Source organism: Syngnathoides biaculeatus, chromosome 6 (assembly GCF_019802595.1).
Source record: "Syngnathoides biaculeatus isolate LvHL_M chromosome 6, ASM1980259v1, whole genome shotgun sequence".
In the NCBI taxonomy this organism is placed as follows: Eukaryota; Metazoa; Chordata; class Actinopteri; order Syngnathiformes; family Syngnathidae; genus Syngnathoides; species Syngnathoides biaculeatus.
The window spans coordinates 21,270,037-21,284,723 of record NC_084645.1 but is presented as its reverse complement, the minus strand read 5'-3'; the positions used below and the strand labels follow the sequence as shown (position 1 = coordinate 21,284,723).

Below are 14,687 nucleotides of genomic sequence, written 5' to 3'. Positions count from 1 at the left end.
CAAATGCATCGTAGCCGGATCGAAAAGGAGCGACTGGGAACCAAATCGTGTCGGCCGGTCGCCGGAGGGCGCTGGGGCGCTGCCCGGCCGCTGCCGTTGCTTCCTTTGTCGATAAAAAAATATACAGAAAATATGTGTCTGAAAATTTGTGTGTCTATTTTTCAATCAGCGTGGTAACTAGAAAGTCGGGTGAAGCTCTCCAGTTAATCTTTATCTCGACGGGAGTGTTACCGGCTCACTCTCACGTTGGCGCCGTCGTGCTTACTCAGTCGAGGCGAGTGAATAACATCATTTGTCGCTCTGGTTTAAGATAATGACAAAACATGACAGTAATGTCCTGCTCTGTCTGACAGCTGCTTTACGTTTTATTAGACCCCGATCTCGCAGTATTAGTGAAGGAGTAACCAGGGGCTGGTCATCTGCTGAGCAATGGGATTGTCTTCACACGGACGTACGTGCGTCTGCGGCCCCCCCTTGGCAGCGCTCACCTCATCAGCGGCTGTGTGATGTGGCAAAGCGACGCTCACGTCCATTCGGGCCCCAAGGAGCGCAAACGCAAACAGATGAGGATTGATGTTGTCCTCTGTGTCGCCTTGGCAAGCGCAGACCCCCCCACCCCCACCCCACCCCCACCCCATTCAGTCTCTGTCGCCTTCTCTAAAGAACTCTGCTGGACTGTTTCCCAGCATGCTTTGGAAAAGTCCCTCCAGAAGGGCCAGAACTTGCAGTCCTGTTTGGACTATTATTTAAGCTAAGGGCTATTGGACACAAACTGTTTCCTGTGTGTTTAGCCTCATGTGTCTGCTGCTGCTGCTGCTGCTGCTGCTGCTGCTGCGTGCGTGTGAGGCATTCTGTCCTCGTACTTTCTTTTTCTGCCCAGATCTCGTTCTCGTTGTGTTTTGTCTTCTGCTGGGTTCTCCGAATTAAGTCATTTAAATTCAATTTCCTTCTTTAGATGACTGTACACATTGTTTAGGGCCACCACGAGTTTAGGTGTTTAACGGGCCCTTTTCCATTTTCTCTGGGCTGGTAAAAGTGGTCGCACTTTTGTGCAAAACAAACCCAATGTTTCCTCTAGCCGAAGGGATTTCAGATGGGACGAAAGGCGCAGATTCTAATCCGGACACGGACAACGAAACAATTTGGATGATTATATGCCATTTTTCCACAGTTGGACTCACGACAGGATCGACGGAAGCGTCCTTGGCCCAGAATCATATTGGCACTGACCAAGAAAATGCAAAAGGAAGCCTGATCTTCCATAGGAAACATCCGAGCCAAGTTATATTTTGCAAAAAAACACACTTTACATCTCCCACACGCATTTGGGAAAATGTGTTAAATTTTGATGAAACCAATTCGTTAGCCATAATTCCCAACAGTGTGTTTACCCCAAAAACAACACATCTCAGTCATCACCAAAAGAACACCACAGCTACAGATAATCACGGATGTGGCAGCATGACGCTCTACAGCTAGAATGCTAGTCAGGGCCAAACGGCTGTGAGTGGTCGGACAAATTGTTTGCAACAAATGTTAAGAAAAGCCTTCTAGAACACCTGAACTTCATTTGCAGTGAATCAGAAGCATTTTAATTGGCTGCAAGTGTGCGCTGACTCAGTTGACATTAATGGTGGAAATTTTGCTTTCATATCTTGTTTGCAGATGATATTGTGAATGTGCAGTGAAAGCAGGGAGCAGGCAGAGGAACGGTTAGAAAGATGGAGGGACGCACTGGAAAGGAGAGGGATGAAGATTAGCCGAAGTAAAGCGGAATTTATGTGCGTGAATGAGAGGGGTGGAGGAGGAAGAGTGAAGCTCCAGGGAGAAGAGATGGCGAGGGTGGATGACTTCAAATATTTAGGGTCAACAATCCAGAGCAATGGTGAGTGTGGTAAGGGGTCCAAGCGGGGTGGAGCAGTTGGCGGAAGGTGTCTGGCGTTCTATGTGACAGAAGAGTCGCCGCTAGGATGAAGGGCAAAGTTTATAAAACGGCGGTGAGGCCGGCCATGATGGACGGATTAGAGACGGCGGCACCGAAGAAAGAACAGGAAGCAGAACTGGAGGTAGCAGAAATGAGGATGTTGAGGTTCTCGCTCGGAGTGAGCAGGTTGGATAGGGTTAAAAATGACCTCATGAGAGGGACAACCAAAGCTGGATGTTTTGGAGACAAGTGTAGAGAGAGCAGACTTCGATGGTTTGGACATGTCCAGAGGCGAGAGTGTGAGGAAATTGGAAGGAGGATGGGAAGGATGGAGCTACCAGGGAAGAGAGCGAGAGAGAGGAAGAACAAAGAAAAGGTTGATGGATGTGGTGAGGGAGGACATGAAGACTGCGGGTGTTAGTGAGGAAGATGCACCAGATGGGCTTAAATGGAAAAAGATGACATGCTGTGGTGAGCCCTAACAGGACAAGCCGAAAGAAAAAAAAAAGATCTTATATGACAAAACCATCAGTGTGTACACTTTATATCAATGGACATGTACATATCAGAATCAATTTCTTCCAAGTATGTTAAAAAGACACAATGAATTTGTCTCCAACAGGTGGAGCCGCTCTGCTACGTGATGAGGGCCCCCCCGCCCTTAACTTTTCAATCATATCGCAACGCTAGTGCAAGGACATCTGCACCGAAGAGTCGGCGTAATTGTAGCAGCGCGACTCCGTCATTGCATATAAATGAATCGGGATCATTGTTATCGAGCAAGCGGCGCCCGTGCACGGATGGCGAGTGACTGCACTCGAAATGAGTGACTGAGGACATCGATCATTTTTTTTTTTTTTTGGGGAGTTCAACAGAAACAAGCACAAGATAACAAGTCACATTGACCACAGGGAAGGACAAAAAAAAAAAAAAAAAATCAAATTAAAACGTCACAGAAGGCGTTCACGGGAAAACCTCAACAGATGGAAAAAATGAGTCCAAGATCAAATTGAGGTTGAATTCAGAATGGTAAAATCCATCTGTGAATTCCAAACGATCGATTCCTGAAAGGCCTCCCAAAAGAAGACCTTTGATAAGACCGGCATGAGGCTCTTGTGTGTATTTTGCAAAGGTTTGCTTCATTGCATCATCTGCTCTGCTCAAAGAGCAAGATTAAGAAGTGCAAACATGGATGGAGAGAAGCAACCCCTGCAGGAAAACATCCATTAATTGGTTATGAAAAAGGAGAAAATTCATTCTAATGAAATTTAGGCAAGAGAGAATGGGAGAAAAAAAAATAACTCTTCATGGAGAAGAAGTGTCAAAACAGAACGTGATCACGTAAGTATTTTCACCCACGGAGGCAGCGCTTCATACGATTGTCAATTCGCCAGGATCCGCGGCGGACACGTCGGCAAAAACAAACGCCAACCGTGCCCGCGACGTGTTGAAAACTTTGAGAACGTCACCGAGCAATCAAGTGTGTGCAGTTCGTAAGACTGTCAGAATCTCGGTTGTGCGCCACTGGTTACTTTTTGGCTTGTGCTTCAGATGGTGCAGTATAATAATTGATAAAGAGAGGGAGTCCTCAACCTGACACCTTTGCAGAAATAGATCAAATATTAACTCGGTTATTTACCTTCAGATGGCGGCATATACTCCAAAAAAGTATCTGAAAGTGGCTGCAGTTGAGATTTTACTTTTCAAATGACAATTTGACTGATGTCTCGAGAAAAAGAACAGAAGATTTGGACAGAGGAGCAAGCATGATGCAATCCCATCTCGAGGGTTTAGACAAATCCCAGCGTCCTCTGCTGTTAATCCATCATCAACTGTTCCTACATCCCTGCTGCCAGGCTGGAATGCGTGTGCAGAAAACGGGTAGAACACACAAGCTGCCAAACGACACCCAGAGAGAGAGAGAGAGAGAGAACCCAAATGGCCTGTTCTCCATTTCTAGCGGTAAATCATTGATTGGCCGGCGCCTGTGGGAGAATGTCAACGTTACAAATGGCCGTGATGTCACCTCACTTCGTATTTATTTAGCGGCAGCTTGCGAGCCGCAGAGGTGTCGAAGGCCCGCTGCGTACCGAGCGACGGCGCGGAACCGGGCGACCGCAAACAACCTGGCGCTTTGCCCATCGGACGCCCACCGACTCGCGGCAACGTGAAAAAGTTCATTCGTCAGGGAACAAATGTCTTGAGGACTCAAATGAAGAAGGGTTGACTATGACGTCACATGTACTTCAGTGGGATTGCACCAGCAGTATATTCAAATAAAAAAAAAAAAAAATCCTTGCGTCATTGGACAAAATTGCGAAAAGAGTCATAAGTCAAGACCCTGTTTCCACTGAGGCTTGCCCTTTGTCACTGATTCTGTTCGTAACCTTTACGGATAGAATTTCTAGGCACAGCCGAGTTGTCGGATGGGTCTGCAAAGTGCCAAACGTCTCACTGAGCAACTGAGCAGCATCGTCAGAATTCAGGGAGAGACGCGATAGTGTCACGAATTGAGGCGATTTTAAATACAAGTGCGAATTTGTGACATTAAAACACATTTTGTCAAGTTATTTGAATACAAAATGTGCGTGAATGAGAGGGGCGGAGGAGGAGGATGACTGAAGCTCCGGGGAGAAGAGATGGCGAGGGTGGATGACTTCAAATACTTGGGGTCAACGATACAGAGCAATGGAGAGTGTGGTAAGGAATTCATTGGAGTCTTAATGTTTAAAGTGAATAACACTAAAGTACCTTACAATTAATGATGTTAAATCTACTCATGCTTTTAGAAATAATAACTTGTTTTGGACGACTTCAAATACTTGGCGTCAACAATCCAGAGCAATGGTGAGTGTGGTAAGGAAGTGAATAAACGGGTCCAAGCGGGGTGGAAGAGTTGGCGGAAGGTGTCTGGTGTTCTATGTGACAGAAGAGTCGCCGCTAGGATGAAGGGCAAAGTCTATAAAACAGCGGTGAGGCCGGCGGCCATGATGGACGGATTAGAATCGGTGGCAGTGAAGAAACAACAAGAAGCAGAACTGGAGGTGGCAGGAATGAAGATGCTGAGGTTCTCGCTCGGAGTGAGCAGGTTTAGAAATGAGCTCATTCGAGGAATAGCCAAAGTTGGATGTTTTGGAGACAAGGTTCGAGAGAGCAGACTTCGATGGTTTGGACATGTCCAGAGGCGAGAGAGTTGAGGAAATTGGTAGGAGAATGGTAAGGATGGAGCTACCAGGGAAGAGAGCAAGAGAGAGGAAGAACAAAGGAAAGGTTGATGGATGTTGTGAGGGAGGACGTGAGGACAGTGGGTGTTAAGACGGGAAGATGCACCCGATGGGCTTAGATAGAAAAAGATGACAAGCAGTGGCGACTCCTAACAGGACAAGCCGAAAGGAAAAGAAGAAGATTCAAACACACAAATGTTAATTGCAATAATATGGGGGAAAATACCGTACTGTAACGGCTTGAAGAGGCGGGAGTGGTGAGCCTGCGTGGGAGTGTCTGGGTGAGAGCGGTGGCCGACAACAGCGCCTGCGTGTGGGCGGAACGTGTTTTATTGTTCTCCGGGTGTTCAACGTGGAGATGGAAAAGTGCATTCCAACTGTGGCTCTCTCTCTCTCTCTCTCTCTCTCTCTCTCTCTCTCAACCAGCCTTAACGACACCGATTGGGCCTTACTTACACGCACTTTCCTTCAAACTATTTAATAGAATCAATTATTTAAAAAAAAAAACTCAACACGTCTAATTTATATAGTAATTACATCTCTCTTACAATATCCGCCGAAATATTCTGCTATATTAGTGTCTCCAGCACACTCCAGTCTCTCCAACAGCAACGGGTTTTGGTCTTTGAAACAGCTGGCGGTGTTCATAAATTGAACAACTTTGTTTTCTACGTGCATTCGTGTGTGTGTGTGTGTGTGTGTTTACTGTGCCGCGGCAGAATAGATAAGTGCGACTGTGGGACTCGGACTTCAGCCATGCAGAACGCAGGAACAGCAATCTAACAGCTCAATAAACAGGACGGTGTGCGATCCGGGGGGGGGGGGGGGGGGGGGGGGTTAGTGTGTCACAAAAAAAGGGACCCATTCTGTCAAGTTGTTCAATTGTTCAGTTCAGAGAGCCATTTCCATTTGTTTAAAACAAACGGCACAACAGAACCTTGGTGTCGTGATGAGATCCCCACCTGATTTTCAACAGTCATCCATCTATCAGTTTTTTTTAGCCGCTTACCCTCACAAGGGTTGCGGGAGTCCTGGAGTCAATCCTAGCAGTCGTCGGGCAGTAGGCGGGGTACACCCTGAACTGGTTGCCAGCCAGTCGCAGGTCACATGGAGACACACCACAGTCGCACTCACAATTTAAAGTCTCCGTTGCATGTTTTTGGGATGTGGGAGGGAACTGAAGTGCCCGGGAAAAAACCCACGCAGGCACGGGGAGAACACGCAAACTCCACTCAGGCGGGGCCAGGATTCGAACCCCGGTCGTCAGAACTGTGAGGCCAACGCTCTGATGAGTTGCGCCACTGTGCCACCCACTTTCAACAGTTACGTCAAATCAATTATTAAGACTTCCTTTTTTGCATGTGTCAAGCAGACCAAGAAAAGCTCATCCAGGCTTTTATCTCAAGTAGACTTGACTATTGTAATGGTCTTCTGACGGGACTCCCCGGAAAAGAGCATTAAAGAGCTGCAGCTCATTCAAAATGCTCCAACTTGGGTTCTGACAAGAGCACATAGAACCCCAATCCTAAATTCCTTGCACTGGCTTCCAGTCAGTTTTAGAATATATTGTAAAGTTCTGGTACTGCTCTACGAATCACTAAATAGTTTAAGTCCTGAATACATGAAAGCAATGCTTATGGAATACAAACTCAGAAGGGCTCTGAGGTCGACTGACTCAGGTCAAATACTGGAGTGCAGTCCAAAGGAAATATGGTAAAGCGCCATTTAGCTATTATGATGTACACAAAGGAAAGTATTTGCCAACGGAGGTGACGTCAACCCCAAGTGGGAATGTTGTTTAAATCCACCTTGAAAACTCTTCTTTTTTCTCATGTGTTTTTAAGTGTTTCCACTGTTTTGAATATTTTATTTCTTTGTATTGAAACGCTTTTAAGTTCCAAACAGTGTAACCTTGCATGTCACTGAAGTTGAACAATTCAGTAATCATTCCAGAAACTAACTGCGATCTACTTTAAAAGTTCCACTGTATGTTTATAACAGCCCCCCCCCCCCCCCCCCAAAAAAAAAAAAAAAGTGCTCTATTTGCTTCTTGGTCCCCACAGATGAAAACGCCATTATCATTTGCGCTTAACCTCTAATCTGTAGTTAAAGGGCAACGTAGAAATGACAACCGTGCTCCCCGAGCCAATAAATAAAGAAGAGCTCGGAACCAACCCAAGAGTCCTACCTGATGAGAATTTGAACCGTGGATAAATTTGAATAATTATGCCTCTTTTGTTTGGCTGCAAAAGGTGTTCAGAGTTCACGGTGCAGGGGAAAGTCACTTGAGTGTAAGTGACTGCAAAAGCGAGGAAAAGTGCAAAAAGGCGGCACAGATTTTTTTTTTTTTCTTTCCATGACCCCTTTTGAAACGGGTTCATGATCCTCAGAACGTGTCACCATGGGGTAGATTAGGAAAAGAACACCCTACAGGTGACGGTGACGATAACGGAAGCAGCGTGCGCATACTCATCAACAACCGATGAACACGCCGTGATTACACACAAGTAATGCTAAATCCAGCTGGTTGATAACTTATGGAATTATGTTAATAAATGGGATATTTATAGGTGATTTTAAAGATGGTCTTGAAAATATGGCACAGTTTTCATGGCAACACTTGGCCTCATCTACGCCTTGATATTGCAGAACCTCATTGGAAGTCACTAAAGTTTAACACCTCGAACTAGCACAATGAATACATCTTTAAGATTATTTTTCTCAGATTGTACACAGCCTGATTTGAGTACTCATGTGTTGGTCTGGTTTGGTTTGGTTTGGTTGGTTTGGTTGGTTGGTTGGTTGGTAGGTACACATTTAGATGTAGATATATAAGACAAGAAGATACAGTATGTAGGTTGGCAGACATAAATATACTGCAGATAAGAAGGTAGGTTGGTAATAACATCATAGAAGTATGTAGCACAGTAGTTATGTAGGTAGTAAGTAAAGAGATTGGATGTATGCCAGTATTGTATGTAGGTTTATTTACAGACGTATGAGAAAATATAGCTAGCTGGAAATGTCGCTAGATACTTCACACGTGTACAGGAGGCATGTAGATGGATAAGGCCGGTTTCCATCGATACAGGATGTAGGTAACTCGATATGTGCAGTACATTGAAAATCGCTGTCACTCGGACATTTAGCACACCTGGAGGGAACTCAATGAGCGAGCGTCAAGTGTCTCTGTATTGTTTAGTTTATTTATTTATTCATCAAGGCATCTGTCAAATCCAGTGTCCCAAAATGTTGCGCGAGGATGCTTTTGTGGGAATGCAAACTGAGTGTTCCGCTCAGAACTCTTAACCGGCAGCTAAATGATGTGCGTCCTCATTAGCCTCAATTCATCTGAACCGTTGTCTTGTTAAGTGACACAAAAACAAACTCTGGCAGATGAAAGAGAAGCTGCCAATGACCTACTATTCACGCCCTCCGTGTTCTCTGTCTGGCTTTGCGTTTGTACTTTGAGCAGATGTGTGGTTTCAAGCTTGTGCGCGGCAGCTACTTAATGTACCAGATGTACGCTTTCCACTGAAGTGCACCGTATTCTTCCACATCCAGACAAGAGCGGCACAAGGACACTTACCTTTGAAGGTATCGGCTGTGGCGGAGTACGCGAGCGGGTCTTGTCACAAGCGCGAATGAAAGTGGACAGTGTCGGAATGGGGGGGGGGCTCTATTTCAGCCTATGGGAAATAATAAGTGATGATATACTCACACGGGAAGAGGATTAGAGAGCGTGTATACCGGTAACCTTGGAGACCGGAATGAAAGCTTCGTACTGATCAATTTGAGATATTTTTCCCAATGACCCCGTTTGCTTCCCTTGTTTTACAATAATTGCACAAAGACGCACAAATGAATACCCGGCCCGGCAAAATGTGAACCTGAGGGACATCTCCGTGGAAATAAAGCGACTCTTTCCGTAAGAGTCGGACATCACGCAATCTTCCTCGTGTGTTTCCTCTCTGAGATTTTGTTTGACTTGTTGCGATGGTGACAAAGACTTGAGAAGAGAGCAGCGGACCGAAGTGAGATTTTTTTCTGGGGGGGGGGGTTGTTAATCTCCGTCCCACATGGTGCCAGATGACACTGCACAAAGACTGGCGCACACTCCTATGTACACACTACAGTGCCCACCAGATCCGGACGGGTGCCAAAACATCCCAGATGATGCCGAGATGATCGCCAGGGAATGCTGCCACATGCCGACTTCACAAGAGGATGAGAGAGAGAGAGAGAGAGAGAGGAGAGAGAGAGAGAATTCAGCCGGGAACGGATAACCAGACAGAGATCAATGAGTCCCATTTGTCTATTAGTGCCAGTTAAGACGTTGTCGACGAACCCGCCTGTTAAAGTTTCCCGCTGGCTCATTTGTCTGGCAACTGATTCTTAAACGTGGTGTTAAACCGGCATTGGATTGAGGATAAACGACAACGGCAGACGATCGAAATCGACCAAAATAAAGTTCAAACACAGTAGTTGCGTCTTTACTTGCTTGGAATATTATTTCTCCCTACATTTATAGAATTTATTTATCGCGATGTACGACTATCGAGTGGCATTGGACTTTGGAAGTGGTAAACAGGTGATTCTAACCCCCCACAAAAAAAAAACAAGGTTCAAAATCCAGGTTGCAGTTACTTCATGAAAATAGGTGTCAGAAGTGGGATCAGTTCGAAGGACCCTTGGAACCGGTGACCCTGTGGGATCCAGAAGGTGGGACATGACGCGACTCGAGTTGCGTTACCGTTTCAGATACCACAAGCTATCGATTGTGGTCAGCGTACGTCTGTTTCTACACAGTAAAACGGTTTCAAATCTGGGTTGAGGGATCTCCATGCCAATTGGTGTCAGAAGTGGGACCATCCAATGAGACTGAGGCCTCTAGAAGGGTGAACACACAGTCATTACAGTTCTGGTCACGATCTGGTTGCCGTGCCAAACAAAAAGCTTGCGTATTTGCTGCCATGTCAGAGCGCAGGGTTCTCGCCAGTAAACCAAGTTCAAGTTTGGGTCAACTGTACTCCATGACAACTGCTGTTAAAACTCGTAGGCGCGCCAGTCTTTGGTAAGCAGGCCCTGGATATGCATGTTATTAATTGGCAAGTCCCTCTCAAGAGAAGATCTGTTGGAAATCAATTTTCAAACTAGCGAACTAATAAAAGGAAATGCGAAAACAATGTCTGACCAATTTAGAGTTGATGTGTTCCTGCTGTTAAAGAATACTCTCAAAAAATGAGATCACCTTTCCCTTACGTTAAAAGACCTTTAAAAAATGGGTTGTGTGGCGGCGAGGCAAATTTACATTCAAATCAAGACAAGTCCTGAGAAACCATTTACCGTCCACACGTGCCCAACTTATTGGCTTTGTTGTAAAACCATGTTAGATTACACACAACACAAGAACTCTGAAACCTCGCGCACTCTGCTTATTAAAAAAAAAAACAATAGAAGAAGGAGGAAGCTCTCTCGGCAGTCCAGTGCATCAAAAGCTACAATTACCGTCCACACTACACAAAAGCGCTCTCATGGAAACCGCTTCCTATCCTTTCAACCAGGGACTGTCATCGGACGGAGCAGAGCGCTGATTAGCTTAATAGGGCTCTGATTGACCTGACTTCTCTCCTGCGACGAACGGGAGGAAGTTACAACGCAAGATTGAAAGCGATTTTACACCATCTTGGACTCGCGCGGAACACTTGCCTCGGCGCAACACGTGAACAAAGAGAGACACAAAACCTCAAGGTCCACAATTTCCCCGCCTCGCGTTTGCTGCAGCGGTTTCGCTCGTCACTATGGTAACTTCAGTTTCCTGCCAAGACCATTTCCACTGCACCAGATTTGACACTCATCCGTTCTTCATTTCCTCTTTTCCCGTCCGTACCCCATCTGTGCAGTTTCCTGTTTTCACCCATGACTACCTCAAAGTTGAGATTTTTTTTTTTTTTAATTGAGAGGGGGGAGTTCAGAATTAGTTTGCAAATAACAATCCAAAACCATCAAATTCAAATGAGAATTTATCATGACTGTGTTGACCGGACGCTAATGAAAGAACGAACGAATGAGCTCGACCTGGGTGCTGTCCACACTACGGAATATGGCTCAGAGACACATTGAAGGAATTATGAATCAGTCGGATTGAATAGAAGGGTTGTTCGTGAGTTCCTTCGTGAGTAATGGATTTTAAACACTTTCTCACAGGTAAACTAGGTTGAGGGTATTCCGGCAAAACTGTTGTCAGAGGTGGGATGCGGCCCAATTTGAAGGAAGCAGGAAAATGCTAAACAGCTTAGCCACTTGCTATTACAGTCAGCGTACTGCTTGTATATTTCTCCCCGGTAATCAGACTTCTAAGTCCAGGTTGGTGATAGGCAGCCTTGACTGAGAGCTCCAGACTGATATGGGGTCAGTACAGTTGTGTGAATAATCTGGCTACCGTGCCAAATAGCCAAGCGATTCGGTGTTAGGGTCTGGGTACAGGTTTTGTGAGCCAGGTTGAGGGTACTCCGTGACATTTGATGTACTGTAAAAAGCGGAATTGTCAGCCGGAACCTGCATCCACGGTCCGGATTATGGCTCACACCTTTTTAGGAGGAACACAGAAATAGTTTGGGAAATTGCTCATTAAGGAACAATGAATAAGCGAGAAGCAATTGCAGGATCAATCGATCTTTGAACTATCACGTCGAAATTTTATCAGTCTCATCTTCTTTTGTGCCGACTCTGAGTCGATAGAACATAACAACTCCCTGTTCTTGGAGTCTTTAAACACTGGCAAATTGCGTGATGGAAATGTCCAACTTCTCATTTCACTCAGAAATGTTCATTTAGTCATAAATTGGGGGTCATTCATTAGGAGCAACTGGACTATTCTTGGTTGTTGAAGACATTTAAGAGTTAATCCAAAAGTTTTCTTCAGGTCTCTCAGGTGTGTATTTGCCGTATTTAGGTCTCCAGTTTTTTTTTTTTTTCTTCTCCCTTTTGGATACCGTAAACAAAATGGGGGAAAAAAAAAAGGTGTGGTTACCCTGATTTATTTTTCCGTATCATCATGACAAATGGTTGGAATGAAATCTGCCAAAGGATCTAAAAAGACTTGGAAACCGTATTCCTTTCCAAGAAGAACTTGGCAAAGTCAAAACCAAAAATGTTTCACTCCACTATTCTTTGACCTTACTGTCTGCAAAGCTGTCACTTAGCAACTAAGGCCTTCAGGAATATTCAGTGGGCAGAAGCTATGCGACGGACGCTACTTAATAAACGGCACCAATGCTGTGACCTACAGTAATCGGGCACTCAATGTTTCCCCCGGGCATCTGTTTTGCAAGGAAAGCACATTGTAAAGTCAAAGTAAAAACTTGTGGATACAGGCTTCGGAAAGCCTCTCACCGACGGCAGCAGTCGTAACTGCATGCGGTACTCATAGCGTGAGTGAATCCTGGCCAGAATCTTGATTTGTAACCTTCAGCCAACGGAGAAGCGTTTGGGTAATGACGTCTGAGAAACTTTTCTTTCAATTGAGGGAGGGGCGCGGCCACTCCGGCAGGACAAGACCCCTGTCAGTTTTACAAAAAGAGTACCGCATAACGTCTCAAAAACGTGATGAATCCAGGAGTCCGGGATCTGTAGCATGGGATGCAAAATCAGAACCGTCGGAAGTCCAAATTCTGGCTGACGACTGATTTGATTTCCGTGTGCTGAGACTGTGACGATGCCAAATGCAAATACGGTGCGTACTTATTATAAGCTTAGTTACAATCCCGTCGGACCCTCCACATCCTGGCCACCACCGCTTCCAGCTCTTCTCTCCGGAAGGCACTAGCGAACGCTGCAAAGCAAAACTAGCAGGCATTCCAACAGCTTCTTCCCTCTTGCAATTAAATTCTTGAACAGCTGACGTATAATTCAACTGCAAGGTGCTGCCAATTTTCGAGTTTTCGTGACGCTACACTATTTGCATATTTGTTGTTGACCAATACTGGCCCCTCGGGTGCCTGGGTAACATCCGCACCGTTTGCACAATCGACAGTAGTATCTGCAACATTTGCACAATCGACGTTGTCCCAAACTATCGCACGACTAGTTACTTTAAATTGCACAATCTCCTTGAAATCTTGACAGCCTTTGCTCAATGGTCTCTGCACTGGAGTTTCACTCTAATGGCCATTCGAACTGATCTAAATGCATCATTTGCACCACCGTGAGTTCAAAAAAACTTCTCTGTCAATTGACCGCTGTCGCACTCAACGTCTATGTGCTACTAGAGCAGCTCCAACCATCCATCCATCCATCCATTTTCTTAGCCGCTTATCCTCACGAGGGTCGCGGGGAGTGCTGGAGCCTATCCCAGCAGTCAACGGGCAGGAGGCGGGGCACACCCTGAACTGGTTGCTAGCCAATCGCAGGGCACATAGAGACAAATAGCCGCACTCACAATCACACCTAGGGGCAATTTTAGAGTGTCCAATCAACCGGAGTGCCCACCCCGAGAAAACCCACGCAGGCACGGAGAGAACGTGCAAACTCCACACAGGCGGGTCCGGGATCGAACCCAGGACCTCAGAACTTGTGAGGCCAACGTTTTCCAGCTGATCCACCGAGCCGCCCCAGCTCCAACTACCGGAAACATATTCCTCGTGTGTTGTTTACATACTCGTCCAATAAATCTGATCCTGACAATCAGTGTTTTAATAATTTTATACGCTATTGAGCTTGAAGGCAATCAAATGCAAGATGTCACGTGGGAAGAGCTTTGCACTCCTCCCGGCAATTACCTGCCCTTGAAATTTTATGCTTTCCTTCAACAATAATGTGCCTTTGGATACCCGTCTGCTTAAAATGTGTGGGTGAAATTTCCCTGCAGTGTCATTTTTTTTCAACCTGTGCTTAAATCTACCCCGGTACCCCGACTTACGATTTCGGTCCGTGGCACGATTACAGTACTTGCATCTCGAAACATGCTACAACATCTGCCCAGCATCCCGCATCCCTCCCCACATTTGGTGGTGGTGTATCTGGATCTCAAATTTTGGATCAAAACACAGCAAAGAAATAACAATAATCGACTGAACAACAGCGCTTGTGGCCCCGTCACACCATGACGTTCCGGTCAGCGTTCTACAGCGTTTGAGGAAACGTTGGTAGTCGCCCGGGATAGCGCCGGAAGAGCGTTGTTTGAACGCCAGTGAACGTCAATGATCGCCGGGAATCGGCGGAGAACGCCGGTCCGGGGAAAAAAAGTTTTGAACATGCACAAAAGTTCTCACCGAGACCAGCGTTCATCAACGTTTAATTTTAAACGCTGCAGAACGTTCGTGGAACGTTTTACTAAGGTTCGCCGAGCGTTGCACGCGTTTGGCTATCGTTTGTCAGTCGTTACTGTAGCGTTACTTGGCTGTTGGCTGTGAACGACTCGCTGGCGACCTGTCATCGACCACTGAACAATCCCGTAGCGCGCACAGCGTGTAACTAAAGTCAAACTAACGTCGTTTGGCGTCCATTGAGCTTCATTCGAGCGTTTCCCGAGCTTCCGT

General features: G+C 45.9%; 1 long non-coding RNA gene across 2 annotated transcripts in view; it reads right to left on the bottom strand.

The window, feature by feature from the left end:
• Nucleotides 1-14,687, bottom strand: part of LOC133501744 (uncharacterized) — a 75,145-nt gene that overhangs the window by 27,876 nt on the left and 32,582 nt on the right. The window contains exon 3 of one of the 2 annotated variants that reach the window (XR_009795263.1): nucleotides 9,113-9,363. The exons of the other annotated variant lie outside the window; for it this stretch is intronic. This is a non-coding gene — a long non-coding RNA (uncharacterized LOC133501744). Of the gene's footprint in view, nucleotides 1-9,112; nucleotides 9,364-14,687 lie in introns of those variants that run through there. 2 annotated transcript variants of the gene reach the window in all.